Here is a 12,172-nt window from a genome sequence, read left to right as displayed (position 1 = left end):
CTTAACTATTTTGACTTGATATTTCAAAAGGGAAACAAATCAGTTACCATTTTCCAAGGTTTCTTAGGCAGCAATGTTACTAAATTGCAATGTGTAAACTTCATGGGATTTAAAAAAATTTTTTTGCGTCGTCTTGCTTGGAGGCAGGTGGGCAGACATTCCATGGCATTTCCAGTTTCTTCCTGGGCCTAGGATCCCAAGAACATTCCCAAGTCATTCCCTAACTGATGAAGCTCCCTTGGCTACCCCACCAGCACTGAAACCACAAAGTCTCCTCACCAGTGTCCCCCCTTCCTTTGATTTTTCAGGCCCATTCAAGCTCTAGTATTAATACTCCAGCTTTGCCTGGACACTAGCTATTACTATAAAGAGTTTCAGCACTGAGGTTAGTTGTATCCTACTGCCTTGGAGAAGTCATTCTATTATCTCCAAATTATTATACTGGAAAATTGGTCTAAAAATCTCTAAGAGGGTTTGTTGAGGTTTTAGTTTCATTCCCCTGTGATCATTGGTGGCATTTTATTTTTTTCATTTGCTAAGAAGCTTTCTGCATTGGAGGAAATGGCTAACCATATAATTTCTCTCCAAGGCTCCTTTTAATTTTCTTCTTGTTAAATATCCACCCTTAAATATTGTAATTTAAGAATCATAATTATTTCTATCAAATGCATTAACTGAATTATAGCATGAGTGGTAGATATGATTTAATACGTAGTGCACTTAGTCACATGACATTCAACCTTAGATATGGTTCCTGCCTTGTAGTTCACCTCCTAAATTTGCAAGCCTGGCAGGACGCAATCTTGGGAAAAGGACAGAAAGAGAAAAAGAGAAAGAATTCTCCATAGATGTGCATGAACATTCATATGATGGGAAAAGAAAATAGGGATGTTCTAAAAGTAATGTTCAATACTTCCTACATTTTAACAGGCTGAATTTTCTTGTGTCCTGTTATTCTCCTGGTGGATGTAGGAGAAAATAACTATTCTATGGATAGCTCATAAAAGAGTGGCCAACAACTGTAGCTACATAGAATTCTTTTACACATATTTTTCCAGAACCCATAACTTGGACGAAAAGTTCTTTTTTCTTTGCTCCACTTGTGATGAGAACAGTTTGACTCATACCAAACCAAATCAAGCATTTCTGTGGGCACAAAGAGGAATGTGGAGCAAAGAAAGATTTTTGTCCTAAAAAATAATATGTGTATGGAAAACAAAATTGCTTCAAATTTCATAACATCCTTACCATTAAACATTGAGGGCAGAATTGGGTCAGTCCAATTTCCTTTGCAGATAGTTGACTTTATAAAGCACATATCCAACTTTAAAAAATTGATTTGTGTGAAATGATATATAAAAAAATCCCATGTATATAAGTCATGATGAGTTTCAGCTTATGTTTAACCTCTGCCTCTTCATCTTTAAGAGATGCAAATTGCCTTCAAGCAATAGCAGAAATGTCTTGTTGTAGTTCACCAAATCAGCCCCTAAAAACATTTACATTAGGAACTCGGAGAGATGCTGAAATAAATGAGTTTCATCAAAAGGCTGGCTGACCCCTATCTAGGGAATTAAAAGTCATTGGGGAGAAGTTAAAAAAAAAAAAAAAAGCAATAACAGATAAGTACATAGTTCTTGGCTTTTCAGTCCAACCCTATTAGTACATTTTAGCACCTCAAATGCCTGCTTCTGTTAACTATGTGGTTAATTTTAAGAGGGAGAGTACAACTTTTTCTAAATGACTCAAGTATCCTGCTTTTTCAGACCTGAGATTTGTGACTGTGCTTATCCAAATGTCATGCATTTACTTTTCTCTTTAAGAATGTAACATTACCGATTTATTCTGAATGCGATTTGATTTGAAGCTACAATAAATCTTGGCATGCATTTGAAAACTATAGATTATGGCACTAGAGTCAGAATGGCTTATACCTTCCCTTATCCTGAACACAGGGATAACATCACCTTGCCTGCCTTCCCAGGACTGCTGTAAGCATTAAACTTATGGAAAAAAAAATCAGATAATCAGCATGTATGGCCTTGACAATTCTTCCGGTCCCATTGTCCTGCTCAGCCCTAAAACAACCTTGTGAAGTAAGGAAGGCAGTTTTTACCACTATTATCCCTAGTTTACAGATAAGGAAGCCAACACTTAGAGAGAGGGAGTGACTTGCCCCAAATCACAGAGTTAGTAAATGCATGTATAAGATTCAATGTTGTACCTCAAGAAATGACATGTTCTTAATTTTAATACATGTTCCTGTGGGTATGAAACCAATTGCAAACAGTATTGTTGAAAGTGTTAAGGTGAGCCAGGGTGTGGACTCATTTGTGAATAGGCATGGCCCAAATGAATTAGGGTGGGTCTTAACCCATATTATTAGAGGCCTTATAAAGGAGAGAAATCAGATGCCAGAAGTCAGAGAAAATCAAAGGGGGTTGCTGGAAAATCAAAGAGTGGACACAGGGAGAGGAGGTAGAGATACAAGTCAAGGATCCCCAAGGATTGCGGCACCAGAGCACTACAGACTTCGGGGAGAGAGCATAGCCATGTTGATGGCTTGGATTTAGACTTCTAGCCTCTGAAACTGTGATAATAAATACTTGTTGTTTAAGCCATCCCATGGTGTAGTATTTGTCATAGCAGCTTGGCAATCTAATTCAGTGTGAGGCCCTAGAAGCCAACTCAAGACTCTTGACTTCAACCCCCAATGCTCATTCAATAAAGTGCCATGAAATTTCTTTACAAAGTGCTTTACAAATGGGGGGTGTTCTATCATCATAACCCTTATAGTTTTACTCCTGACCTTTTGAAGCCAAAGCCAGAGGAAGTTGGGGAAATGTTAGAAAGCTAAAACACTGGACTTTTCATAGAATAAGTCAGGAGAGAGACCAAACAGAAATGGTAGCCACATATTGGATATTTGGAGCAGAAAACTGTGATCCATGGAACAAAGACTGGTCATTTGCTGAGAAAAGAAGCAGTGAGCTGGCAGCCAAATGAAGAAGGCTACAAAAAGGGAAGGTGGCTGAAGAAGTAAGAGATTAGGCCACAAGGAAAACGGGGCACAAAGAGGTGAATCTGGGATACAGACTGGTGCTGAAGAGTCTGATAGGGTTTCATCACTGATTTCCTTTTACATAAGGGTTAGAATCCTTACCATGATGGAATCCAAATGACTGTATTTGAACCCAGGTGTGCTGTGGGAGTCTGCACACACCCCTTCCAATCTTACCATCATCTTAACACTCTCTGTCTCCCAACTGCTGGCACTGCATCTCTAGACCTGAGGGTCTTCTCTGGCGAGCAGAACCTGCTCTGCCTAAGCACGGGCAGGTAGGAAGTATATAAATACTCCGGATCCCTCACTCCTTGGGGGTGTAACTCTGAGCACACGCTCTCCATTGGCTCTGAGTTCTCTATGGGATTAAGGTCTATTTATTCACTGTGGTAACTTGCTTGATAATACTCCCATATTTTGACTGAATTACCTCTTGTCTCTTTTCTCCATCTCCCTAACAGCATTTCCTTCACCTTCCAAATAAACAACTCGAAGTTGAATCCTTGTTTCAGAGACTGTTTCTAGGGGAACCAAACAAGACACATCTTCCTCAGCGGGAACCATTGCCATCTTGGGGTACAGCAGCTTGTAGGATCTGGACCAGGGACTAAGAGAACCAAAGAAAGGACCAGGAAGATACAAGCTTTCAGGCCCAGGAAGTCTCACCACTAAGAAATCTATTGTTTACAATGGATTATTGTTTAAATCAGAGCCTACTGGTGGATAGCAGATTGGGCCCAGAATATTTTGATAATGGAGGGCAGATGAGCAGCCATTGTCCAGGCAGAGTCAGGAGCCACAAATCAGGCAAGATTAGGGGAAAGAAGAGACATGCAACACTCTAATAAGAAGGAACTAAAGCTCTGAGGCCAAGGGGACTTTTTATGCCCTTTTTACTATAAAGGGTCTCATTCCCAAGGACAGATGACTTGGGCTGTATAGGAGTCACCACTGGCCACAATGGCTGATGCCAGGATTATCGGGGCAGAGAGAAATTTTGCGCTTGTTAGATTCTAACATGATCTTGGGCAGAATTTAACCCAGCCTCTCACTCTGCGTGTGAGAAACCGAGGGCCGGAGATAATGAGTGTCTTACCTGAGGCCAATCGTCCAACCACATAGGGAAAGAACAAGGACTAGAGTGTGCACTGGTGCTTTATACCATAGTATCCTACACTGGTGTTCCAGTTTGCTAATGCTGCCAGAATGCAAAACACCAGAGATGGATTGGCTTTTATAGAAGGGGGTTTATTTGGTTACACAGTTACAGTCTTAAGGCCATAAAGTGTCCAAGGTAAGGCATCAACAATAGAGTACTTTCACTGAAGGATGGCCAATGGCGTCCGAAAAACCTCTGTTAGCTGGGAAGGCACGTGGCTGGCGTCTGCTCCAAAGCTCTGGTTTCAAAATGGCTTTCTCCCAGGATGTTCCTCTCTAGGCTGCAGTTCCTCAAAAATGTCACTCTTAGTTGCTCTTGGGGTGTTTTTTCCTCTCACAGCTTCTCCAGAGCAAAAGTCTGCTTTCAATGGCCGTCTTCAAACTGTCTCTCATCTGTAGCTCCTGTGCTTTCTTCAAAGTGTCCCTCTTGGCTGTAGCTCCTCTTCAAAAGGTCACTCTCAGCTGCACTGAGTTCCCCTTGTCCATCAGCTCATTTATATGGCTCCAGTGACTCAACTTACACCCACCCCGAATGGGTGGAGCAACACCTCCATGGAAATTATCCAATCAGAGTCATCACCCACAGCTGGGTGGGGTGCATCTCCACAGAAACACTCAAAGAATTACAATCTAATCAACACTGATAATGTCTGCCCACACAAGATTACATCATAGATAATGGCATTTGGGGGGCACAATATATTCAAACTGGCACAACTGGAAAAGGAAAAAATCAGAATTTTGATTTTCAAACTTAACATTTACCTTGAAAGGAGTGCCTGGTCCTCTAGAAATGGAAAAATTGGAATTAAGTCTCAATTTCCTCCTTGTTGCTGACACCAGCATAGAAAGGCAGACTACATGGTCTAAAGTCTACCTGTTATAGAAAGTGTGCATAATAACCCTCCATCACCTAATGCAGTTGCTGCTGTTAGCTTTAATTACTACTCATTAAGGGCACAGATGTGGTCTGTTAAATGAAATGTTCTAAGTGGATTTCATGATAGTTTTATCAGGTTATAAAGAATGGACAAACACCAAAAAGCCCAACTATTTTGATCATTGCTGATGCTGTTGTTAATTAGTAATAATAAGAGGAGGAGAACGGAGAAGAAATGTTGTATTATACTAGTATTATACTTTATGGTCTCTCTTTAAATTCAAGTCAGAAAATATTTACTGTTGAAATGTATTTCCCTGATGGGTTCTAAGCCTGATTTCAAAGGTGATGACTGCACAGAGTTATCTCCTTGGAGAACTCCAGAGGTAAAGATGCAATAGTCCCACTATTTTCTCTCCTTCTCATAAGGGCTGCAAACATTTATGAAAACATTGTACCTCTGAGGCACTTTACCCTGAAACGCTCAGGGTCCTGCTTGTATGCTCTTTTAAAATAGATGACTAAGGCCAGTCTAGAGAAACAAGGATGGCGTTAGCAGAGCTATCTCTGAAGCAAATAACTGTGGATGCATATGTACATAGATACATGGTCTAATACAATTTTTTGAGTATTTTAAATATGCTTTAATATTAGAAGTGCATCTGTTTGGGTGAAAACCTAGTCATAAATAGGATAAGCAAGCAAAAATTGGAACCCAGGGGACAGAAGATTGATTTATTTCAAAGCATTCAGTGTTGGTGATAGAAGGGACCATGGGAGATCATTTAGTTCAGCCCTCTCATTGTATGGCTAAGGAGATTCAGACCAGAAGGAAAGGACTTGCCCAAGGTCACCCAGCTCATCACTGGGAAGGCAGGTCTTCTGAACCTTAATCCAGTCCCTTTCCCCAAGACCAGTAGAGTAACTCACATGCTCCCTGGACCCTCCATGGCATCCCTAGTTGGTTCACAGCATCTCTCCTGGACTTAGATGAAAGTCTTCTTAGGAAGAGGTGCTAATTCCTCCATCCTTGTTGATGCTACTCAGTGATGTCTACGCTCGAGAAGAAACTTTGCCAAATAAAAAGCTGAAACATTTATAGAACTGTAGTGATGACTTATAAATGAAAGCATTTGCTTTGCAATTTGCTCTTTACCCATTTCATGAGCTCCATGGCATAGGATCTGAATGCCAGGTTCCATCTTTCCATCAGCAGCAGGATGGTACCAACTCCATGCCTAGGGATCAGTTTACCAATTTTCGTTTTTTTCATTCTCAGTGGATTTTCTAGGGGTGGGACAGGTGGATCAAGAAGCAGTGTGGGCTGGCGGAGGCTGATCAAGGAGTGTCTGACAGTGAGGGTGACGTTCAACCTTCGAAGAAGCAGCTCCCACTCTGGCATGATTTCAGCCAGGGCCCAGGAAGACTCCTCCTTTATCCCTATATTCTCAACCCCCCTGGCTGGCATCTAAAAGGCCACCATTTATACTCTTTCATCCTAGTTATAGATCCCTGTTAATGTATGAGTACCTCTAATAAGAAAAACCAAAGATGTTATCAGTCATTTTCTCCCTTAAGCTAAATGAAATCTTGGAAAACAAGTTTTGATAGGGAAGGAAAAAGAGAGCATACACAGGAAGACCCTGGTGCTTCCCGCAGATAAGGGGAGGGGAATATCATCACTTAAGGAAGGGAGACAGATGATCAGGGAGATGAGAGTATTGAGGTTGACTAGTGGAGTCTTTACACTGAGCTATGACATGCACTGTGTTCTCCATGTTTAATACATATAATCCTCACCACATTCTTTGGTTTGGAGGTGGACACTATTATAATCATCTTATTAGAGATGAGGACATTGTGGCAGACAGGTTAAGTAACTTGCCCAAGGTCATACAGCTGATAAATAGCAGATTTCAAATCCAGGCTGTCTGTCTGCAGAGTCTGAGCCTGGAACCACTGCACTGACCATCCATCTACATTACAATTTTGCAATTGTAGTGGCCTGGTTGAGCCATCTTGTTTTATCTCACCACTGAAATGGCTCCAACAAGACTCTTCCCTGCACCATATCTGGCTGACTTCATGACTTCCCAGGATTGATACTTACAGTCCAAAAGCTGTGCTGTCTTCAAGACCCCTAAATATACTGTCCCAGAGGGTCCATTGGAAACCTTCATAGGAGAAGCCCTGAGTTTTGGACAGCCTTTTTGCAAGTGGATTTCTCTACCAAGAGCTGATAAGGAGGTGAAAAATGGGCAGGGGGCTTGGAGCTGGGCAGAATTGGAGGGCTACCTGTTTATAACAGACACTGAGAAAGGCTGTGCTGTTTCTGCTGATATGTACTCAGTCCCAGAATCATAACAAGGTTTGTGTCTCTATGGATGCAGAAGCACCACCTTGGTTCTGAGGCTGGACAAGGGGAATGAGGTAGTGGCCTTCGCCTTAGCTTCTAAGTCTGTACATTAATAATACAAACTCTAGGATAGGCAGGGCCACCATTCCATGTCCTGCTCCACATAAAAATAGAAAGCTGGAGTTTCTGGGCCGTCCAGGGTGGCACTTTTCACAAATATCAAATATAAATAATTTAAGAGGCAATGTTTAAAAATGGAAAATACAAAATCCCAGGTGAATCTGTGCTTACCACTCCTTCCATGGGCCTCTGCTTCTCTTGAATGTCCATGGGTACATCAGAGGCTGCATAAAGCTTTTGAAATGCTCTGTCAATCTGAGACCTCATTTAAATTCTCTTAGATACTTGTGCTTTTTGTCACTGTTTTGAAGAGGGTCATATACTAGAATAACAGATTTCAAAAGTTTTTCTTCAATTACTTATTTTAACGAGAAGATAAAAACCAAAATGTCCAGGAATTTAAGAAGAAAAGTTAACATTCTGTTTTTGTTTAGAATTTACTTACACCTCTGTTAGAATCTCACCAAAGTGGAGAAAAGTCTAGTACAATATATAACAGAATTAATTAATTACCATGCAAATCATTAATTTTTTATTGTGGTGATATTTGTTAAATCTCCTAAATACAGCCTCGTGCACAAAACTCTTTTCATATTTAGATGTAACATATAAAATTCAGAGACCTTTTTTTTTCTCTAACAATCTCAACTTGGAAGTAGTGATAAACTTCCTCAGCCCTAGTCTAAGCTGAGATGTATGGTTAGTTAATAAAATTAGAAGCATGAGCTCTGCATTCACGTTTGTCAGTTCATTAAGTTAGATTGCCAGATAGCCACGATGGCCAGGCCCTGTCAAGGTTACATGGTGAACCATTAAAACCCAACACGTTTTACATGTGTGTATACAATTAATTGGTTATTCAATATTTAAAACAAGAAAGCTGAAGATGTATAAATTATGCCATGCCTGCAAAAATACCTGGTATAACAGAACCTTTCCGGCATGACAACGAAATCATGTTCCACTAGTACAAATGAAGTAAGAAAATACACGATTTAGTGGGGCCAAAACAGTACATTAGATTTGATTCACCAAAAGGAACAGTGTAGAATTTTGGGGTCATCTTACATCCAATGCGATTGAGAAAAAGAATCTATCCAAAGCCTTAAATTATGAGATTATAAAAGAAATGTGGTCAAGTCATGAAATTTAGCAGAAGCATCCCTTTGCCAAGTCAAAAAGAAAAAAATGCGAAAAGGACAGCAATGCCCAACAGCGTGGTAAGAGGAGGAAGGCAAGATGGCAGGGATTTTTTTTTTTTTTTTTTAAATTCCGCAATGTCAAGGGAAAATAAACTGTGGGCTGTCAAAGCAAAATCTGATGCAGCTGAGTGCTGTCCTTGGCAGACATGGCGGCTCCATAGTGCTGTTTTGCTTTGGCCTGCCATGCTTTTTATTAGAGCTTGGAAGAGCAACCTACCAGTGGGTCACAAGGAGGTCAGCTGTTCATCTCAACTGTTGGTCCAAGCACAGACCCCGGCCACTAGGGGAAGGAGGGGATGATTTCTTTAAGGCATCAGGCTATTTATAAAATAAATATAAAATCTAATATCTTTTATGTGCAAATGATAGGGAAGGAGGGCTCCAGCAGCTGTATATTTGCTGAACATCAGCCTCCTGTGAGTATAAATTGCACCGTACTGAGCAGAAATACAATACAGTTCACCAGAGACTTTGCTGCAAGGTGTAACCGCTTGTCTGTGGGCAAGTAATGACTTGCGTTTTCAGCTGCTTCTTGGTAAGAGCCTTAGTAATTGGAATCAGTTATTCAAAACATCGCTAAATGTGATTTAAATGGCAAGGATTTAATAACAGAGAAAGAAGCCATTAAAGAGGTTCAAGCAGGGGAGAGGGGAATTCCGTTTTTTAGAGCAGAGGGAGAAAAATAAAGCAATTACTTGATGCAAAGGCCAGAAACAGGACTCCTGCTGTCAGGGAGAAATCAAATCTGTCAGCAATTAGTGGGATCTTAGGAGGTAAAGAACTCTCCAGTGTTGAGCAGTGAATAAGGGGTTAGCAATTATATGAACTGATAAAAGTGTTCTGGTTTCCAAACAGCAGGTTAACAAGCCTTAGTTTTTCATAACTTGATGCAGATGTGATGAGTCACACTTTATGATATTTTTCGGTGGTTCGCCAGGAAAGTTTCTTAACAAGCGCATTGTGCGGCCTCTTTCCATCTCAAATCGTGTTCCCGCTACCTAACCCCAAGTGATGTGCAGGAGAGCAGTTTGGTAGCAAGATTCTTCTTTAATTAAAAAATATAGTAGTAATTTCCCTGAACATGCAATTTCAAAAAAATCAAATGGAAATGCCATGCGCTTGCGTCCACTTTTCCTATGGGGTTGGTAATTACCGGTATTTTCAGCATGAAAAGAACAACATCAGTGGTATAAAGGAGGAAAACTTTTCATCAAATAAATAATCTTATATTATATGCTCTTTATTATTTTGTAACCTAGGGATTAAAAAAAAATTCTATGGACATATTTATATACATATGTGGCCCACAAATGACTCCTACATGAGCTCTTTAAAAATCATTTCGTATTGATATATGTGGGTTGTGAAACTCAGTATGATATGTGAAGTCATATAAGCAAGAAAAATCAATTGTTCTGTCACAAAAGAGTTACAGCCTTTCAATACAAGGAGATCTTCTCTCTGCTGAGAGAACACTCCATTGTCAATAAAAGACGAAATTTTTTTTTTTTTTTTTTTAAGTAAGATCATTTGAAATGGTTCCCCTAGAACCTAGACTTGCTAGGATGGTGACTTGTTCAAGTTTTCATTTGTATGTATCGTTTCAATGATATTAGCAATTATATCCGAATAGCAAAATAGCAACAAGAAATTAACAACCAGCATATGCTACTGATTTGTCAATTGGCAGTAGACAATTAAAAACAAATAATTTTTTCTTCCTTCCTCTCCCCACTCCCCCCAAGAAACTTAGTCCTAATATATCTGGGCACTGAGGACTTTTCTGCTTCCACTTCAAGCACTGTATAAGCTAGTCATTAAATAATTTTTAAATATCTAACCAATGCATCATAAGGGATTTGGTATTTTGAGCAGAACTTCTCCGGCCAGAAAAATTCTGTCCCTCCTGTCTGGCGAATCATTGTGGGTTTGCAGGGCTCCTGGTGCTGAAATAACTAAGTGCCATTAAAAGCTGATGATCATGAAACATCTGTGAGACCCAAAATGATTCGAAAATGTAGATTCACCAGAGTACAGTTTTAAGAGCAGCTCTTAACCCAGCTCTGAAGCCAACAGGAAGATTTGTTATTTTTCTTTTTTGCAACATGGCTCCAAATTATATATTATTATATGTTATGTTGTTATATTATATGTTATTACTCAATTTTCTTAAATATTATATTTGTTTTATATTATTTTTAAAGAGCATCTGGCAGACTTTGCTGGGTGGGTGTGAGGTGAGGGTGTAGTAGGATACGGGGAGTGAGGTGACATCAGCTGGAGCAGCTACAGTTCTACGCAGAGAACTAGACTGTTCTCTTTATATTGCTGGTGTCAAATGCAAACCTGGTACACTTGTGAAGATTCCATACCCCCAAAATGCTGGGATTCATTTTTTTAAAAAAATTAAAAGCTAACTACTGTGCTAAGTGCTATGTATTCACCTGTGCTTATGTTTTGATTGCTAAGAAGCTAAGATTTTTTTAAAAGACACAGAAGTGATACCTCTGCCTATTAATGACTTAATTGTTGAAACACACAAACACACATGCATTCCTCTCTCTGTTTTTGAATTACTACAATTTCTGGACTTATTTAGTTAATTCCTGATTTTCTTTCCACTTCCATTGGTCTAACTCCAAAAGGCAAGGAATGCAACTGAGGTAGAGAAGTGGTAAAGATGAAAACCACAAGAAGAAAATATCCTAGACAGGGAGACGTTCCTTTGGAAGAAGTTGCATGCCTTGACTGTGGTTTCCATGAAATGACTATACTGTAATTCTTACCAGTCAGTCACATCCTTGATTTTGGACCAGGTTGATGGGGCTGTGGGCCCAGGTCTCCTCACGGTGGGGGTGGGCACTCATTGAGCTGGGCTTAAAAGTAGGTTGATGAATTTTCACATGACCTCACCCCAGCTCTGTCGCTGATGGGCTGAGCATTCTTTAACAAAAAGGGCCCTCTTCCTCAGTTTCCTCATCTGCAAAAAGCAATAAGAACATTTATCAGAACATCTATTGAATTTTCTACATTCCCTCGACATTATAAAATCATACTATAACATTGCCTAAGGAAAAAAATTGGACTAAATAATCTCTTCAAGGTAGGGAAAATGATATGATGCTCTTTACTAGGTGAGGGATTCCCCTGTAATACCTCAGAGGCTTTGCTTACCTGAGGTTTAGCATTAATTCTGGTCTGCCATTCAAAACACCCTCAAAGGGACAAGGGAACAAGCCTCTAGCCTGTCCCAATAGAATACAGTTGTGAGACAGAAACCTTTTTTAAAAAACATGCTTTCCGTAATATCACTGAGAAAACTAATGATATTTAAATTAAGCGTACAAGGAACTCGAAATTGTTCAGAGCAGTGTGTTCAAAGCCCAAGTAAA

General features: G+C 39.9%; 1 long non-coding RNA gene across 1 annotated transcript in view; it reads right to left on the bottom strand.

Annotated features, from left to right (window-relative positions):
* The window catches only part of LOC119510960, an 82,708-nt gene that overhangs the window by 17,544 nt on the left and 52,992 nt on the right, over window positions 1–12,172 (bottom strand). Inside the window, exon 2 of the long non-coding RNA XR_005212084.1 lies at window positions 11,567–11,760. This is a non-coding gene — a long non-coding RNA (uncharacterized LOC119510960). The remainder of the gene's footprint in view (window positions 1–11,566; window positions 11,761–12,172) is intronic.

This window comes from Choloepus didactylus, chromosome 15 (genome assembly GCF_015220235.1).
Source record: "Choloepus didactylus isolate mChoDid1 chromosome 15, mChoDid1.pri, whole genome shotgun sequence".
Lineage (NCBI taxonomy): Eukaryota > Metazoa > Chordata > Mammalia > Pilosa > Megalonychidae > Choloepus > Choloepus didactylus.
This window is presented reverse-complemented; position numbering and strand designations above follow the sequence as displayed.